The sequence below is a fragment of the Passer domesticus genome, chromosome 3, assembly GCF_036417665.1.
Source record: "Passer domesticus isolate bPasDom1 chromosome 3, bPasDom1.hap1, whole genome shotgun sequence".
NCBI lineage: Eukaryota > Metazoa > Chordata > Aves > Passeriformes > Passeridae > Passer > Passer domesticus.
The window spans coordinates 89,219,206-89,239,489 of record NC_087476.1 but is presented as its reverse complement, the minus strand read 5'-3'; the positions used below and the strand labels follow the sequence as shown (position 1 = coordinate 89,239,489).

The 20,284-nt window shown below is 39.4% G+C and overlaps 1 long non-coding RNA gene across 2 annotated transcripts; it reads left to right on the top strand.

The window, feature by feature from the left end:
* Positions 1-1,214: 1,214 nt before the first annotated feature.
* Positions 1,215-2,927, top strand: LOC135297072 (uncharacterized). Of its 2 annotated transcripts, none has more exons than XR_010359095.1 (3): positions 1,215-1,346; positions 1,449-1,560; positions 1,824-2,927. It is a non-coding gene; the product is annotated as an uncharacterized LOC135297072 (long non-coding RNA). The 2 variants fall into 2 exon arrangements; XR_010359096.1 differs by having other exon boundaries at positions 1,255-1,368.
* The last annotated feature ends 17,357 nt before the right edge of the window (positions 2,928-20,284 follow it).

Below are 20,284 nucleotides of genomic sequence, written 5' to 3'. Positions count from 1 at the left end.
TTGTGTTGAAAGCATCATTTTAATGTGCTTAAAGTGACATGTTAAAAATGGAAGGTCAGTGAACCAGCTGCAGGGAAGACAATACAGTCTTGACTATGCTGCCAGAGCTTCCAAAATGGAGCTGAGTTTATGGGTTGAGTTCCCATGGTGTTGGACTACAGCTTAGAAGTAAAAGAGAGGGAAATTAAGGTCTTTGCTCTAAAGATGATACTTTGCAAAAACACACAGTCAACCTAACCTGTTGTAGAACTGATGCTGGGATAGCCATATTCTATACTCTCATAACTGGGAAAGGCTTGTACCCTGCTCTGATGAGCTTTAGCATAGGGGACCAAGTGTTAATTGTTCCCACTTGTTTCTTATCCAATATCTCTTCATCAGTAGAGGAAAGTGGGGGATTTTACAGTCATTTTAAAGGCAATTCTCCTGGGCTCAGCCACCACAGTTGCTATTTCTGCATTGCTGTCTAGGGTACATTGAAAAAAATGTTGATGGGAATGTAAGTGATTGCTGGCTTGCTGTAGCAGGCAGGAGGATTCCACAAATTCACATCGTCCCTGTGGTACACTGGAGACACTTCTATAAATTCAGTAATGCAGCTATGATTATTCTTCTCCTCGCCTCCCAATTAACCAGTACTGCACATATTGTTCCCTGTCAAATATCTTATTTTGTCAGATGCCAGAGAGCAGTGTTGTTCTCTTTTCAAATTGCTGGCTTGATTTCTGGCAGTACTTGATTGCTTTGAAATGTACTTTCTGCATCCATTTTCCTCAATACTTAATTAACTGGAGAAAACTACTGAAATGAGGTTTCAGTTAAGTAGGTGTTTCACTTCTGTCCCCGCTACCTCATTCATTTATTTCCTCTAGCTCACTCAAGTCCCAGAGACCTTGTCTTCCATTTGCAAAGAATTTTGCAGTTATCTTCCATTTTGCTAGATTATCTATTTTTTAGCTAATTTCTCCTGGAAAATCCCATTCTGGAAGATGCAGTTTCCATCTACATTAAATACCAGAAAAGGCTAGAAACAAGGGCCTCTTTTCCAGGTCACAGCTGTTGCAACATGAGCAGTGCTTGAGCATCATCTGTGGTACTTCTGTGCCTTTACAGGGCTCTCAGGCACCTACAGTGCAGGTAACTGCTAGAAAGCACTTTACCTTTAAGAGTAAGTTAAACTTCTTTGGGTGGAGCATGTTCTATGGGAAGTGCCTGTCTACAATAAGCTGCCATGGAGTAGTGCTCCGTGGAACACACAGCATAGAGTAGCAGCAAATTAACCTTTTCTGTGTGTGAACAGTGTGGAAGATTGCTACATCGTAGCTTGGGACTGCATGTAGGCCAAGGTTATGCCTACCATGTGCTCAGGTTCCTCATAGCTTAAGCATCCAGAATTCGTTGGAGATTTTTCATATTTTGTTGTGACCCCATGTGTTTCTCTATTTCAGCTTTACAAAGAGCCAAGACTATTGGAGTTGAAAAACATCAGTGATCCAGTATAATCACACTGGGAGAAGGGAAAATGGTGATGAAATGTGCAGTCAGCAATCTGGATTGCAGGTAGTGAGTAAGCAAGCAAACAGTTCACCTATCTTGGAAAGTACAGGAGTAGATTCTGAACGGCAGATGATTGCCAAATGGACTGAGAGCATCTGACCAGTGTGGTTTGACTTGGTCAAGACTGAGAAAATTATTAATATCACTGTCAAAATGAATCAAGGGGAAAATAGATTACAGTTTAATCAATTAGGATTCCTAGAGCACCCTCACAGAACTTTGCTTTATTTAGAGATGATAATCATGATGGCCTCTTTGTTCTGCAGAGGAAGACCTGTGGGTATTCATGGCATGGAATGGAGACTGGAAGCTGTCACACACAAAGGGAAAAAAATCGGCAGACTGAGCAGCTTACTGGGAAAATTTTAAAACTCTGGTTCAATTTGAAGGTCATTACAACAAGCATTCAATCTTGACCACTTTAAGAGAAAATTACTTGTTCTGTAGAAACATGTTAAAGATAATGGACACTCTCCATGAGATGGAAACACAAAACATCCAGTGCTTCAAAAGAAGTCACTTTTGTAGCTTGGAATATTAGTGTTCAGAAAATATGGAGCAAACTCCTTGTGATAGGGATCCAGTGGATTTCTTCATCCACGTGCTTTGTCAAACTGACTGATGAGATTTGCACTATTCAGCATTTTTTTCTATTGAGAAGGCTATGCCCTTAGGGTATTATGACAGACATTAAGAAATACCTAAGTGAAAAGAGCAACTTTAAAGCCTCTTCCATGACCCTAAAGAAATTCTCACAAAAATTTCTGAATTAATATAAAAGTTATTCAAACCAACCTGCAAGGCTGCGCTTTGTAAATATTATAAGGTAATTTTATATCTTCTGTGTTCTGTTTTGCTGATTTGATTGCTAAAGTGAACTTTCAACAAAAGGAAAAAATCTAGTACAGCAGCCAAGGCTATGGAAGGCCAAGAATTGTGAGAATTTGCGGCCAGGCCTGCACAGTGCTGAGCTAGCTGACTGGATCTTGTGTTTAACTAGGTGAGTGTTTGTTTTACAAAAGTGTGTTTTACCTATGAGTCTAGTACCCTCTAGACCTCATTTTAAAGCTTGGTGACCTATAACTAAATCATGATCTGGGTTAGGCTTGGTTTCAGTGGCCAAAGTAACCAATGCAGATGTGAAGAATCTACCATACACATGTCCTCTGATAATGAGATGAATCGTGTTTGGGTGGTACTTGTCCAGTTTTTCAGTTGTCTTCATGTTTGGAAACTCTGGTTTACATAGACAACTCGAAGAAAAGGGTGTTTGCCCCTGCAGGCACACCACTGAATGTGCACTTGAAATGGGATGAGCTCTGCTGTATAAATGGCTAGAGCAGGCAGTGAAATTAGTACATCCAATTGAAACTTCAGAAGAAATTGAAGGAATTTAAATTAAACTATTCATGCTGGAATTTCTAAAATTTTGCTAAGATAGAATATTCCTACTTTAAGTCACATGGATAAGAGAACTTGTTTCACAGGCCTTTTCCCCTTCTGCTTGTGATGGAGCCACTGGGTCAGTACTGGTTTGGAAGAAAGTCTCCACATACCAGATCAGTGACATTTTCTGTGTGAGAAGAATAAACTTGGGTCCTGCGCTCATCTCAGAGCAGTCATTTTCATTTTTACTGGTTTACTTTTAAAACTTTCCCATGTGCAGTATCTAATTATGGTCCATTACAAAATGCTGTATTTAAATGGTAACAGTGCACAGGGCTGAAGGGAACTGTTTGCAAGTTGCTTATTCACTTTGATGATTAAGCCTCTAATTATTGCATTAGCATCCCAAATCACAGTCGTTTGTGATGTGTCTCCTCCTTAGGCAATCCCACGAGGCACATGGGCTAAGTAGAAAGGGTATGCACTCGGAGAAGGGAAGGGCCAAGGACATGTAGGAGATAGTGCCAGGGATTAAGCAGAGGTTGCTTTCTCCTCTTTCTGCTTCAGTGTGCTCTCAAGATAGTGCTGAGGCGTGGTACATCAAAGAGAGGGGGTTTTCTCCCTTAGAAATGTAAAAATAGACCTGTCCACTAATGGCTGTGAAAGACCCTGTGACACTTTCTGCCAGGTCTTATCACCGAGGCCATACTTGCACAGTAATCAAAGGAAATTATTTTGTTTGGTTGAATAAAGTGGCTTTTCAGCTTCCACACCACTGTCATGTTCAGCTACCCATGCTGTTCTATGTTCCTGTCCTGAAATGTTTGGTAACACTGCAGGGTGCCATTTATCAGATGTCTTCCATCTTCCCCTCACCTGAGATAAAACTTTTGGTGTCATTACACTGTATTTTTTTGAAAATGAACACTTTATGATCGTCCTAAAAGCAAAGGCATAAAACAAGTGTAAGATATTACTTTGTGTCTTCAGAAGCTTTTGATTTTATATGATAAAATTCCCAGAAATAAGTTACTTGGAACAGTTTGCTCTTTGGAAGACTGATGGGCACTGGATCCCTCACCCCTGTAGGTGCTGTGTTAGTTTCCCATCAATTTCCTGAAATGATGCACTTACAGACCCATTCCAGTGGCTATTTCAAGCCCAGGAGATACGGTTTCCACTTTCCTAGATTATAAGAGCTACCTTTTTACTTATACCTCTTAGCAAGGACCAGCATTTTTTTTCTTTTCAAGGAAATATTTTTTATGAAACTGATAGCTTCTCTAAATGTATCTGAGTATGGATCAGGTTCTGCAGCAGATGTGTCATCCTTGCACTTCTAAAGGTATAAAACTGATGCTGGATTTGAGCAATTCGAGTGGCTAGACAATTTTTACAAGCTTTCTTGAGTGGAGACCCTTTCATTACTATAGAAAATGGGAAACCTGTTTCCTCTGAAAATTTGTTGGAAAAACTCTTCAGTTTCTTCATTTGTGTGGTAGGGAAAAAATTGTCATACTTAATCATAAAAGAACATTTGAATATCCAGAGCTGGCCAGGTGAAAAGAACACTCAGCTGAAGACTTCTAAGCAGACCACTGAATGCAGCCTGCAGAGGCAGTGAAACAGGGTGAACAGCAGAAAAAATTGCTGGAAGTATTAGTGCATGCTTTCTCCTGGGCATGCTGTTTGAGATTGCATGTTCTAAAGCAAAAAAAAGTTATCTATCTCAGTTTCCTAATTGAATTAGGCAAATAATTGCATTCTTCTTTCTGTCAGTCCCCATGTAACATGCCATTGAGTGTGTGACCATTTCCCTGGAAAAGCAATGGTGCTACTCTCTTTCTGAGAGCTGAAGAAGAGGCTGCAGGTACTAGAGCAGTGAATTTCCTACTAAGTGGTGAGTATTGCTTGGATGTGTTGTATGGACAAACACGGATGGTGAGTCAGGCAACATGTTTGGGGTGGGTTAAGCACTCTCGTGGTTTAGCAGGCAGTAGACCAAAGTGGAGGTTGTTTCAGGGAACAGATCTCAGACACTGTGCTGGAGCAAATGCCAGCAGGAGCTTGGAGAGAAGAGTGTTGGTTTTGGATAGCAAGTACACAGAAGAGCAGAGCCCAGTGAAGGAAGTACCCAAATAACAATTTCAGAGGCATCCAGTGTGGGTAAAAAAAGACATTGCAAAGACCTTGATATGTGTTTTCATCTTCTTATTTTGTCTGTCTGGTACAGAAAGCAGTGGTAGGAAATAAAAAGAGTTTGGTTTGAAGACAACAAAATAAAAGAAAAACAAATTTTTGTAGGACAAAAGTCCACTCACTATGAAATAAATTTCCATGCACTGCCCAGTTCACTTTTAAAAGCTGCAAAGTGATTCAGCATCCATTACTCTTCTGGTCTAATAAATGTCACTGCTCACAAGCTTCTTGTGGTGTAAGTTATGCTTACACTTCTTATTTAACCTTTCCAAAAAACCACTTCTTTCTCCAGTGTGTGCTGTGTTCTTCTATTATACAGAGGTAGTTTGGTTCTTTTTCCTTTCATTGATGCACGGCTAAACATGCAAATATTTGATTAACAATCTTTACGTCAGTTCTCAGCCAATTTTATTCCTCTTTTCTGAGTTTCTTTAAAATTTTTTGTCAGTATTTTTGAAGGGGGAGACACCTGAGTTAAGCTCAGCTCAGGTGCAGAACAATGTGTTCCTAGATATCAAACATGTTGCGGTGGGACATAGTGGAAAGCTGCCACTGCTTACAAACTCGTCCTTCTGGAAGCAATCATGTACCTTCAGTTTCCTATTAAAGGTTTCTCAGCTCTATCTCTAAGGCAACAGCTGACCTTACAAATATGCTCAGCATCCTCTAGTCAGATGTAAAATACATATCCTCTCAAATTGAGGTGCAGCTGCTGATTTTTTTCCCACAAAACAAAGTTAAATGTCACTAATTTCAACTCAGATCATTCCCTAAACACTTTTTCCACTAACTCCTGTCAGTCCAGCAACTAAACAGTTACCAAAACACCACCTCTCCCCTTACTGTAACACTTTAAAAGACAAAATAACATTCTGCATTCTAGTTATTTTATAATTCCTTTGATTGTTGTTTATTCAGTGTGCAAATCATGTGCAACTCCCACATGCCTAGTGTTGAAGGAACTACAATTTTAAGTGGTTAAAAATTTGCAGAAAAAAAAAGTCAAGGTAGCTTGTTTAGAAGCCAATCTCTGACAGTTTCTGAGAGAAGTTCCCACCTGAGTGTGCTGCAGCAATATGAACTTTAGAATGCAATCTCCGAGTCCTTGACCATGAAACCTTTGGATCATCTGACCCAGTGAAATGACTTTTTGTGCAGAGGCCTTTAAAGTAAGATCTAGAGAGAAACTCAAGCATCAGATTCCTCTCAAGGCTGGAATTAGCAGGCTCAGTCCCTGTGGGACGTGGGAGAAGCACAGGATGAAAAAGCCCCATGCCCCAAGCCCCGTGCACTGGGCAGGGCCCCTCCAATTAGCAGCTTGCAGGCAATGCAAGGAAGGCTGTGAATGAACTTCTGCACCCTCTGTGGAACCCACAGTTCTGCAGCAGACCCTTGGGAATGTGTTTTTTTTTTTTTTTTTCCTTTTAATTCGGAGTCTGTAAAGAAGAAGGAATTTATATTATCAGTTATTGAGAAGCAGAAAAACCTAGTGCCTTTTAAATCAGTGCTGCAGCCTAAGTTTGCAGTGCTTGTGTCCCCCATTTTGCTCCTACAGTCTAACCTAGAGGAATTAGTTCAAAAGCCCAGTTGAACCATCTGCTCATGAGGTGCTGGATTTGGGTCTTCTCAGCCTTTGGAGTCTGCCTTCCCTGTTTCATGGGCAAGTGCTTCAACCAAACTGGGGTAACAGCAGACAGTGGCAATGCCACTTTCTCTGCCAATGGCTTTTAAAAGGAAAACAGTGTCTTCTTTCCAATTTTTTCAAAGGGCAGTTATAAGCCCTGCTCTCAGGAGAGGGCTCTGGATTAACACAGGAAAATGTGCTTTTGCTCATCCTAGATAAGGTGCCAGACTTGCAGACAGGAGAGACAGGACTGTGGCTGTGTATTTGTGCCTGGAATTTCTTTTTGTTTCTCCACAGGCCTCTTCTCTCCGGGCACGGAAGATGTCCAGACAAGCATTTTGAGGTGTATAATTCTCAGCAGGCACCACCTGGGGAGCCTTAATATTGAACTTAGAATTTTACATTTTATTCTGGTGACCAAACTCCTAAATTCAAGCTATTAAATTGCAAAGTATTCTTACTAGATCTAGTCACAACCTCCAAACCTATTTTGCTGGTCTACTCCAGAAAATAGCAGTCACAGCAAAAAAATGCAGCAGCAAATGTTCTTTGTGAATAGGTTTTATGTAATTAAAGCCATTCTGCATGCTAACTACATTATCTGTCTTTTAGAAACATTATTAGAGCAATACACAAAAATGTTCAGAAGAATCTCTCTTTACCAGCCCTCCATGGAAAACATGCTTACTGCTGCTTTGGTAGGGGGAATTTCTCCTTGCTTTTTATTAAAATTGTGTGGTAGTTGATCTGCCATAAATTGTTGCTCAGCATTGATGTACGGCATTTCTACTGGAGGTGACAGAATGTTTAATGTTAGATTTTTTTTTGCTCACCTCATCAAGGTTATGCCTCTTACTTTTAATGTGCATTTGAAATACATATTCTAATGCCCTTAAAAAAAGGAAAAAGTAACATCAGTGTAAAAAACCTCAACTGTTCAAGGTCCATATACTTGCAAAATGAAAAATAACTACTCAGCCTGTTTTTCAGATCACTTAAAATACATTCTAACCTTCCACTTTTGCTCCATCCCCTCCCCATCTGCCTGTAAGTGGATTTAAAAACTAAAATCTTAAACATTTTAAGGTTGTTGGATATTGTCATTCCAAGTGCATGTTTGGCAGGAATTAGGGAAAGACTTTTGCGTATATAATTCTAATTTCTTCTACTTTTAATAAAGAATATAGGAGCACCAAAGATGGTGCTCCCCATCTACAACGGGGAGGAGTACTACAATGTAGTAGTCCCCCTCTGTGTTTTGGTGGGGCCTAAAGCTCTCCTGCTGCTGCCAAGTTCTGTCCCACCACACTGCCTGAGTGAGACTGCTGGGGGTACTGGGGTGCTGGGCAGCCCTGCAAGCAGCCTCCTAGATTGATTTATAGCTCTTGTTCCTTTGTTCAATATATGGTGCTACTCACAGAGGGCTTTGAAGGTGTCTCTAGCCAGCACTTTTTAGACGCTGAAGGTCATTTGCATGATCTGTTTGTTCCTGGGTCTTCTTTTCAGTTACTTCTTAGGGAAACACTGAAGGTTGGACTTTCATGCTCATAGTTTGCTTAATTGGTGTACTAGGGAAAGGGAGATGTCTTCAGAAAGTTCTCTTAATAACTTTTGTAGAGCCATGATCAGCTATGAGCAAAAGATGTGTGAATTGGTAAAAATAAAGACCTATCTGACTAGGGAAATTAGGTCTCCAGGTTCTGCAATCATAATTAAATCTAACCCAATGGTTGCATTTTCAGCAATGTCTGCAATGGGCTGGAAGGCTCAGCAGAGCTAGTTTGGTTTTATTCTGTATATTAGAATTGAGAGGGCATTCATGATTTTATCTGTAGAATACTGGCCTAAATAAATGGAAATTTTAAAATGTGTCTATAATATTAATCCTGCAGGGTAGCTAAGGCCTCTAATTGTGTCTCTTTCTTAGACATAAAACCTGTTTAGAAATTTATCTTGTGCTTTAAAATGAAAGGATATTATTGATTGTTCACTTTTTTTCTGCAGAACAAGTTCTGTTATTACAGATAACCCAAGAACAGCAATGGATGATTTTTCACATATTTTTAGTGAACTTTATTTTTGAGGGAGGAGTACAAAGCATCTAAACCACCTCCCTCTAAAGCCAGCAGAATAGTCCTCTCACCCTGCAGGCCTGAGCAAGGACACAAACACACAGACCCTTAACTTTTTTTACTGTATCTATGGGCTGGCCCCAAGCTTGGTGACCTTTTCAGTGTAAATGAATTGGTGTCTTTCAAATCTGCTAGTGTTCCTCCCAGTGAATCCAGAAAATTCACTTCTAATTTGGCCCGTATCTTTGTCTGAAAACTAAAATACCTAGAAGGAAGGAGGGGAACTCCTACTTTTAACTGATTACTCAGAAAACAAATTAACAACTTGTGTCATTGGCCACTTTTTATTTTTTTTTTTTTAAGTGGCTTAAGAATTTTAACTCAAATCCTCTAAATTGAAAAAGAAATACCTTGGTGTCAGGCTGAGGTGGATTGATTTGGGGGGCTTGGCACCTATTTAGCATCAAGCACTTAAAATCTTAAACATTGAGATAAAATCCTCAGTCAAAGGAGGAGTTCCTTTGAGTTAAGATGCAGACAAGAAATTGCTTAGGAAAGGGGCACCCAGTTGTAGCAGGGCTATAAAAGGCTCTGTGGTTTATCACAGCTCTCTAAATATTAGAAATTTGTTCATTTACTCTTAGAATGTACAGAACATGAGCCCAGAAAAAGTTGCTGCATTTAGACACCAGCAGCATGCGATGTGTTTCGCTCTAACATTTGTGTGGATCATTAACTTGAGACTGCGCATATCCTGAAGAAAGCAATCATTGCATTTATTTATTTTGTTTTGATAGGAAGGAGGAAGAACTCTAAACACAGACTCTTGCTCTGATGAACTTTGCAAGAGAAGACTCCGTGGGTTGCTAGCTCAGTTTTGGCTGGGAACTTGAATGAGACAGTTGTAACAATAAAATCCATCACCATCCTGCATAAAGGAGTGAGCTTGAGAACAGGGTTAGCAAATATGATATTTCCATGTTTCTGCTAGAAGTCAGTGGGAAATATGAGGCTGTCTGAGAGTATTTTCTGTTCAGCCACTCAGTTTAGATCATGACTCCCATACAGAGCAGTCACAAAAATGTTCATCCAATTAAACTGAATCAGAGTCACACTTTGCTGTCATTAGAACCACCAATTCTTTACACTGATTTGTCAAAATTTTGTTTCTCAAAGAATTAAATATTAAAGTCAAAGCACTTACTCTTTTTGACAATAACTTCTAATCAAAATATCATTTGTAAGATCCTGGAGAACACAAAGGTACTCTTCTTCTCTATATAAACACACAAATTGTCAGTGTGTTTCTTTAACATACACAGAATACAAAAAAGGTTTTACAATACCAACTAATGAGGCAGTGGTTTTAGAGTAATTAAACAGAAGTGCTCAATCTATTTACTAGTCTTCATTTTTTTACTAATCAGTCTTATAAGTTTTAAAATTACTGATTTTGACAATTCTGTTGATCAACTCCCAAAATATTCTAATCCATTTATTTCATTAATCTAAAAGATCTATGCCTTTTGTGATTAATCAGTTAAAAATGGTTCCAGTGAACAAAGGTTCCAGAAGATAATTTTAATATTGTTTATTTATTAGTCCTCACATATTTAGCTTGCTTACAGTAAAAGGCAAGCTAAATATGTTAAGACTAATACAGTAAGAGTATGACCCAGAAAAGCTCTTCCAACTTTCTGATCCCACATTTCCCAAGCAAGTAGCTGAATCCTTTATTCCCAATAGAATCCCTCTACTCACTGCACACAGCCATTGGTAATAGGCACTTGTGACATGTTTTCAATTTTCCACTAGATTTCTAATATTTTGATACGAAGCTTAGAAATAGTTAAAAGGGACAAACAAATATTTGACTTACACTTCTTGAAGTTGTAATCCTGGAGAAAGTGGCATTTCAGAATCATGACTCCACAATTTGTGTTCTGCCATAAAAATGAAAAGGAGAAAAAAGTAAATTATTTGTTTAATTATCTTTCCATTATTGTTATTTATTTCCATTCAGAGTACCTGGGGAAATAATCTGATTCCACAACATATCAAAATCACAACTATATCACATTCCAGCTCATGTGAAATAAATGTCTTGGGTGTCAATCACTCATGTAAATAATGAACAAGTATTATTATTGGATAGGTTCATGCTAACAGAAATGGAAATCAGCTTGTATAACCTGAGAGAAAGGAAGCAAATATAGAGAAAATCAGAATTTCTGTAAAAATTGGAAATCTTTACAGATTCCATACAAATACAACAACATTTTATTTAGAAGGACATGCAAAATACATTTGTGTTTTTGAAAGAGGACTTAGAAAATCAGATCAGGTCATCAAATGAAAGTAGGAGCTTCATCAGCTAACATTGTTAAATGAAGGTTTTGGTGGTTGAAATAAGGACTGAAATAGTACTATCAAGCACAAAGCTATCACATATCATGTCTGTCCTTCCTTGGCTGAGCTGTGTAGAAATTCAGAATGGCTTCTGTAAAGGGACATGTGGGCCAAGAAATTATACAAAACTCTATCGTGCACAGCTTTGACTATTAAGCAAACCCCATTTTTAAGTGCACTAAAATTTCCTAAATCAATTCACCATTCATCTTGAAAATCCAGATGACTAATGGAGTGTGACTTACAGACAAAATCTTGCATGACACATGACCGTATTCAGAGAGAATAGCACTTTGTCTGGACATTTCTGGGCTCCAAGTTATTATTTGGATGGAATGAAAAGCTGTAAACCAACCAAAAAGCAAGAGTTCAGTCAAGTAGGAAAGAACTCTGCTCTCAGAAGAGCAGATTTGTGTTGGGATACACTGTTTTCCACATCACAGTGTCTCATTTGTGTTTCTCAGAGACTTCAGCTGCTCCTGTTTTATTCACAGATCTCTGTTGACCCTTTCTAGCCCTGCATGCTGGATTTCTTAATTACAACCTTAGTCACTTCTCTTAAGATAGTTGAATATTTTGGTTTTGAATATTTTGGTCTTAACAAAGGTTCTCCAGAGCCACTGTCTCCATTATCGATTTCATTTTCACATAAACAGGACAACTTTTGTATATAAGTAGTGTTTTCTGCCCTTTTTTCTTTGTAACTCACTGGATACACTAACCTCAACTGGCCGCTGAGAAAAGTTAGCAGAATGTGGTCTCATATGTTCATCCTCTAAAAATCTGAAAGATTAAAAGCACAGTGAGAAACAGTTATGATTCAAATAATGTGTTTGAAAAAAAATTGTGTAACTTTTAGCATTGATGTCAGCACCTGTGTAAGCCTTCTTCTCTTTGCTGTTGATGCCTGCTGCTTTAATTGATGGTCTGCCTGGGGAGGAGCTCCTTTTTCTGGAAGGAGGATGATAATACCTATATTTTACAAGAAAAGGTTGATGTGATGTCTTCAAGATCCGAGAGGTAAAACACTGCTTCTTTTCTGTAAAGTAAATTGCATGTTTGTCAAGTCCCCAGAGCAGGTTTTATGAACAGAGTTCTGAAATGCCTTCTTTCTGTTGTGACTGCCCAAAGGCATGTGAGGCTGCAGGATGATCTGTGGGCACTAGGACTGTGAACTGGTGTTGGTTGGAGACAAAGCACACAGAGCAGTATTTGGGACAGCTTTTCTTGCAGCAGGAGCCAGCCTCTGAGTCCTTGAAGTGAACTTCTGCCTGATACAGAGAGGGGCTGCTCTCTCTTTGTCCTGGGATAGTTGCTCTGACCAGACTGTGGGTGACCATTTTCCAACAGTGCCAAATTGATCTGAAACTAAAAGAACAAAACTGACAGAAAAATTACATGGGAATTTGCTACAGACATTATCTCCAACAAAGTAACTTACACAGGAAGAATTTAAAGAAACTGTTTTCAAAGTGGCTCAATTGGTTTTTAGAAGTATAACTGACTTGATCAGTTCTGGGAACCACAGTTGGTGTTTAGTTAGTAAAGCCATCCTGCCTCAAGCCATGTGCTTGAGCTAATTAACCAGTCCTTTATCTAGTTGCCTTTTCCTTCCTTCTCTTTACTAAGCTGAGGTTTCTAATAACAAGTAGTCTTGGGAAATTACAGAAATCCCATTTTCCTTGCCAGGGCTGACAGAAGGAGAACAGGAGACTTTTTTCTTCCTTGGGCATTGCCTATGGAATTGATGACTCCATGGCAGTCTCACAGTCCTCTGTCAATGGTATCTTCTGTTCTCTCTCCTTGTGTGCCTGTGCAGGTATGAGCACGGCATCATCTCATGAGTTTGAAGTCAAACAGAGACACTGCTTTCCTTACAAATACCACAGGTGAAAGTGTGATCTACTGCTATTCATCTCATTGGGAGAAAGATTTTGCAAAACAAAATAATGCATGTTTGAATTGGATGATGGTTGTAAACAATATAATTGGAAATCCAATAGTAATCCCACTATAATTCTCAAATTATAGAAATTCTTACAACCTAAATATAGTCTGCTGAGGAATTTCTGCCTGAGAGAGACACTAGACTATGGTAGGATGAAATGTTTTGCAGGAATTTGCTGAGGTGAGGCTCACTAGCAGAATTTGGTGAAGAACAAGTCTACTCACATTAATATGGGTTTGTCCAGTTTCTGGTCTCTGGCAGAATATACAGAAATAGGATTAATTACTTTAGGGTCTTGGTTTTAACAAAAAGTAATGTTCTGAGTTCAGGGAATTCTGTAAAACAATGCAAAGTATGGGAATACACAGAAAAATATTGGAATATCATTCTCTTGAAAACACTGTGTTCTCTTGAACATGTTTTAGTCACATACACACAGCCATAACATTGATACCTGTCACTGCAGGCCATGTAGGGACAGAAACAATTCAGTGGGAGGACAGGTGCCAGGTGGCAAAACTGAGTCAAGTATTATCTCTGCTTGACTAGACTATAAAAAGGCACACTGAACAAACCTGCACGTAACTGCTGTGCTACAGGCACTCCCCACACCACGGAGCACAGCTAACTAAGGGGAAAATGGGCTTTTTTATGTGGCTCAATGCCACCTGTGTGACAGGTCTTACGCTGTCAGAATATCACATACCTTCTGCTGGTTTGGCGAAATACTTCTGCACTTGACTGGTGAGGCAGGAAGACCATGTACAAGATCCTTCTTGTATTTATCAAGGGTTTGAATTATTCTGTCTCTTTTCTGCTGGTCCTTGTCTGTACATGTAAATATGAATATACAGCCTGTTCCTGTTAAGTCAATGATCTGGTCATAGAGTATTGCTCTTCATTATTATTTTTGGCCACTAAAGACTATTCTGTCTCCTTCTCCAAGTAGCAATCAGAGAAGGCAATCATTTTACCTTTTGCAGTTGGCTCTTGCTGCTTCTATGCTCATCACACATCTGAATTTGAAATCAGTGTGAGCCAGGAGTCCTTTATATCACTCACACAGTCAGTAATGAGCTACTGGAGGGATAAGAGACCATGGTAACATTTTCTTCCCACCCTGTGCATCCTTTCCCCTATCCTAGACAGAAGCTGAGACAGGTCAAAAAAGAAGAGCTGAGACAGTTGAGCAAGGATTCAAGTCTACATACTAAGAGTTGAGTTACCAAAGTCAGGCTGCCACTGTGGTCTGTGCAGGCAGCAGTTCCAACAAAATCCTCATTCTGCACGGGTCAATCTCAGCCTGAGAAGAATAGGGTGACCCTCTTGCTAGTCTCTCACACACAAAATGAACAGAAACAGACTCAGCCCTTTGATACTGGCACAGAAGCTGTGCATGACCCAAACTTGTGTGTCCAAGGCCAGGTTGGGTGGGGCTCTGAGCAACGTGATCCAATGCAAGGGGTCCCTGGCAATGGCAGGGGGATTGGAACCAGATGATCTTTAAGATCCCTGTCAACCCAAACCATCAGATGATTTCAGACCTTCTGATCTTCCTGAAAATGTGCAAGTGAGAATAGAAATAAGAACACTTATTCTCATAATCATGATTGCTTAATATATATTACGTATTAAATTATATAACATGCTATATAATATATAGCATATTATATAGTTTAATATGTAATATATTATATATTACTTATTATAAAATAATAAGGAAATACAGGGGTTGGAAGCAGATATGAGTTACCCAAGACTATAGAAGCCCACAGGGGCATATTTATGTTTAATGAAAAGCTTCTCACAATTCACCATCCTTTGTCAGAACCTTACTTTTAACAATGTGAACAGGAATGATATATGACCAAAATTTTCAACTCTTTTTACCTGCTGTGTTCCTTCCATGCACAGCTCTGAGAGAAAGTGTATGTTGATGCACAACAACACATTTCTTTTTATAGAGATAGGTTTAAAAAATGCCCTCCCCTCCCTCCAGTTCTAGCTGAACCTAGGGACTCACAAAATAGATAAAGTGGGGTTCACTGAGGTCCTGCGAGCTGCATATGACTTTTTGAGTAAAAAATGCAGCTGTGTCAGAATTTCCTCATTCTATGGAGCTCTGGCACAGGGTAGCACATGCCAATACTGCCAGGCAGGCCAGCAGAGAAATATGTTCTGCTCCCTCCCCTTTGGGTGCAGCTGCAGAGGCTACCTGAATATATAATTCTGGAGAGCTGGAAAGGCTTCAGGAGGGCTGGTGAAATGTGGCTTCTGTAGTGTGATGATGCTTTGATTAATAATGAGTTATTCCTGTCAAAATTCACAACTGGTTCACGATCAGCCCAGGGTCCCCTTACATTCCTACTGCGGCAAGAGACTAAAACTTGTCCTCACAATATGTTGCAATTTTTTTGCTAATGAGAAGCAACAGCTCCTCCTCTGAAGGGGTGTAATTGCAGGCCATCTCACTAATAATGTCATAGAATAACACCTGAAACCTGGCAAAGCAGCGCTTACTAAACATATTTTTTTTTGAGGGGGGAGATGCACCAACCTGTATTTAGTATTGCAAATTGCTGAATTAACTGGAGGGTGACTGGGTGTTAGCCTTACACTACTATTTCTTTTGGAAAAGAAACAGCTGAATCTTATTCATAAACAAAACAAAACACTTACATACTTCTCTAAATGTTCCTCCAAAGTTTGTGAGGGGTCTTATATGGGGCACACCATCCCACAGTCTAAAATAGCCTCAAAGCTGTGTCCTTTTCATTGAAAAAACCAGATTTCACTGACAGCCAAGACCAATATACAGCCTCCCATGACATGTAATCTGGCTTTCCAGTCTTGCATAGACATGAATTCATAGCATCATCCTATTAAGAAAAACATGTTGACAATGCTAAATCCTATTTGGATGATTGGGAAGCAGGATTATACAACTCACTGGAACAAATAACAAAATGTACTTGCTCAGTCGCGCTTATGCAGAGACTAATACCTTCCTCATTTATCTCGGTTTTCATGGGCCCAATCAAAGGAACCCCCCCTTCTGATTAAAGACTTTGCATTCTGCAGTCATGTGAAAAATAGCAGCAGTGTAGTGTCTGTACAACAGTGCCACCAGTCAGGGTACCAGGTTTCTTTCAGGACTGTGCCAATGGCGCGGGAGGCCTCAGGAAAAAGTGACATCCGTGCCACTCCTCCCTTCTGTCTGGGCACAGGTGAGGCAGGACAACTGAGCCTTCAGCAAGCCTTGCCAAGGGCAAGAAAATAAAATGTTCCAGGTCAAAGAGCTACAGGTTTTAAACAGCTTTTGTCTAGTATTTCACTGATATTTTGACTATAAATATGGGTTATAAGCATGCCACATGGCAGCAAGCCTATTAAAATACATCTTATTCCAGTGCATTATAGTTTTATGTTTTGAGGAATTAGCAAGAGCTCCTGGGCAGAAAGTCTCATAACAACTCTCCCTCCCCTTTCCTGATAGTTTCATGTGCTGGGTTTTGTATGTGCCACAGCCAGGTGAGGCTGACTGAGGGGTCCTGCAGCAGATCCTGGTTTGCTGATATGTCTGCTAAGGGAGTTAACTGCCTAAACAATTTCCAGCCCTGGATTCCAGTTTCTCTGTAGGAGAAAACAATGACCTGCCCATTATGCCGTTCTCCAAATGCTTTTTAAAAACAGCAATGACCAAGAACAAAATAGAAAATAGCATGCAAACTTTTCATGATGCTTGGGGTTTATTTCTTTTTCTTTTAGAAAAGCAAAAATAAGCCTTCCCTTGCCTGCTGATCTCATGTCTTATCTGAAGAGTTTAAGAACTGGCTGAACTGCTTCCCAAGGAATAGATTCATGTAGTGTGGCCAGTGCAGGAGTTATTTAGGTAAATGTATTCAACAGCCTTTCTCTTAAGCTCATTTGCTTGTTAATTTATTGTCCTGCTTACTGTGGCAGGCATTAATTTATCAGTGCTAGAGTACAATTTCACTGGTACTTGTACTGGTATCTATACTTGTCAATGTGACAGAAACAGAGAAAATAGAAGGGATTTGGTTGTGTCTGGTCCCTGTAAACCACAGGAAGATCAGATGCTCTAGCCCCCACTTTGTTTTCCTGGCAGTTCTTGTTGCTTGGCGTTTGATAAAACACCTTGTCTTTCCTTTGCTGCTGTGTGGAAGTCCTGTGTACAAAATGAGTGGGCACTAACTTACCCAATATAGTAGAAGCAGCTTAGCTGATAATATTTGTTGATCTGAAGGAAACAAAAGAAATCTGAGTGTGGGGTGGTTTTTTTTTTGTTTTTGTGGTGGTTTTTTTTTTTGTTGGTTTTTTTTGTTTTTTGTTTTTTTTAATGCAGTGCCTTTTGGGTCTGCTTATCCTTATCTTACATAGGAAGAAGGATCGTTAAACACCTTAGATTGCATGCACAGCTGCCTCTTAAAAGAGAAAGTTATGTTTGGGTCTCAGGCAGAACATTACTGCCCAAGTATGAACATGGGATATAAAACCAGAAGAGGCTTCCCTGAAGTTGTTTATCAGATGTTACAAAACTCAGTGGTTATAGTTAGAAATAGAATCTACACCTTGGCTCATGCCTTCATTCTTGACTCAGAGTGGGAGTTCTTGTTTAATTCCTACCAAGAGTTTTAAAACAGTTGGCTGATGTTTAATTCCTAATGACTTTTGAAAAAACAAGGAAGTTTCAAAGGACTGTGGGGAAAAGAGAAAAGCAAAAGTGGTAAATGAACTCCAGGCTAGTATCAGTCCTGAGCATAATAACTGAAAGGCTGTTACAAGACTCATTTGAAGTAAGCAATGTGAGCAGCACCAGTCAAAAAACACAGAACCATGCTAACTAGATAAGAAAAAAAGATCTTTTGATTGTGGTTGCATGAGATAAAGGTGTTTGTTTAAAAGACTTCTGCAAGCTCCCTGGCTTTGTTCTGTATGTTCTACATGGCATTTTGACTCAGAAATTAGAACAAAATTACAGGTTTTTACAAAATGGTGAATTGGGAGATCTGAAAATGGAATTAGCAGGTGTTTCTAAAGCAAGGATCACTTTTGATATTGTAATATTATTTCTTTCATTTATCTGAAAGAAAACAGAATAATTTCTCATAAAGCTTGAATAAGTATAGTTTGGGAACTCATGAATAATAAAGGGGTGGTTTACTATAACAAAGTGATGTGCATTGCTCAGACATAGGGAAGCAGCATACTTTTCAGCATGGATAATTGAACATCTCCACTGTGAAAAGGCAGGCTCTTACCTAAATAAGGAGAGTCTTATCTGGGAATGAGTGTCACTAAAAAAACATCCATACTTTCTTCTAGACAAGCAGCTACCTGTAATTTCCCACAGCAACAGTGGAGCCAAAATTAGTGTAATATCTCTGCCCATAAGGAGTGGAAGCCTCATGTGTAAGTACAGGAAGCCTTTACTTCCTCAACAGCTGTTGCTAGAATTATACATCCTACTTTAAAACCTTACTACTCAAGAAGCTTTTACAAATTCGGAAGGATACAGAGAAGATCCATAAGTATGATGAACTCTAGAAAACACTCTCCAAAGAGTCAGATTTAAGGAGCTGAATGTATTTATTTGTGCAAAAGCATGGTTAAGAAATAACTTCATTCCTGCTTAGGACTACCTATAAACAGAGCAGAAATTAAACAATAAAAATGCATCCTAAAGGAGAGGTATGTATTCCTCATTGCAAGGTAAGTTAGCCTTTGGAACACTTTAATGAGAAGTGGGATGTAAATAAACAAGGTTTGGACATCTGAACCCTTTCCTCACAAATCTCAGAAATAGCAATGAATGCAGAGAAGACTTAGGGAAAAAACAGGCTACATAACCACAGCAGTTTACTCTTGCTGTGTTTGTGAAACACAGAGATATGTGTCAGTCATCACAGATCACCTGTCAGCTTCTCCAAAACCTCATTTTTCTCAATTTGTGCCACTATTTAATTGATGTAGTATTAGATTTTTGGCCAGTGCAATACACAGGGATACCAGGAGAGTAACTCATGAAGTTCACATCTATGGGCCAGGTGCTGTGATCTGCACTGCTAACAGTTTGTCTGGTGGGGCAACTGTTTATTTTGGCATTTCAGTGCAAAGAAGACCATTTCTTTTGTACAAACCAGTGGTAAATGAGGCTCAAATTCTTAGATTTTATTTCAGAGTCTCTTTTCTATGCTAGCTGTCCTTACAAAAAGCCTATGTTGGCACATTAAGCTATAGGACATGGGTGTTTTTTAAGCCCCAAGGTCTGGTTCAGCATGATTTGTTTTCAGCAATATTTAAATGCTGTAATGCTACCAGGTGAGTAGATAACAACAATTTGAAATGGGAGGAACACCTTTAAAACATCATTAAAGATAAAGCAAGAAACATTTCTAAGTGACACTGCCTGTTCTTTGACACGTTGTTTTCTAAGCATGTGCCAAATTCTGCACCTTTTACTACTGTGAGTGTTCATGTTGACATTAACAGGAATTTCCCCAGGAGGAAGGCAAAAAGTAATCAGCTTTCTCCTTTGGCAGCAAAAGGTGAAGTCAGTGCACAATGGCTGTGACAAGACTCCTGTTTCTCTACATGCTCCAATAGTTCCCACTACATTCTTCCTTCCTTTTTGAAAGCACCCCTTTCAACAGCACAGACTCTGAAATTGATGGGAAGGATGGCTTGGTGATTAAAACACTATAGTAGGACTTGGAAAACTATCCCTTAATTCCCAGCTCCAGAGTGATCACAGGTATGTTAATTAATCTCTGGTGTCTAAGATTTGTTCCCTGTAGTTGAGGATGATAATACTCATCTACTCTGCTCCAGCTGGTGCATCATTTTGGGCAGATACTCCCAGAAGATGATCTTGGAAAGTGCAGTGGTACTGTGAGGGAACTCAGATCCCAAATGGAGTTACCTGCATAGTGTAGGATTCACAGTGTGATGAGAAGAATTTATGAACTAGACAAGTTGTTTAATCATGGATAACAGCTGAATGACATAGTCATACACTTGATAGTCCCTTCATTGCAGCTCTCTTGTGAGGGTGGTATATGTATTTAT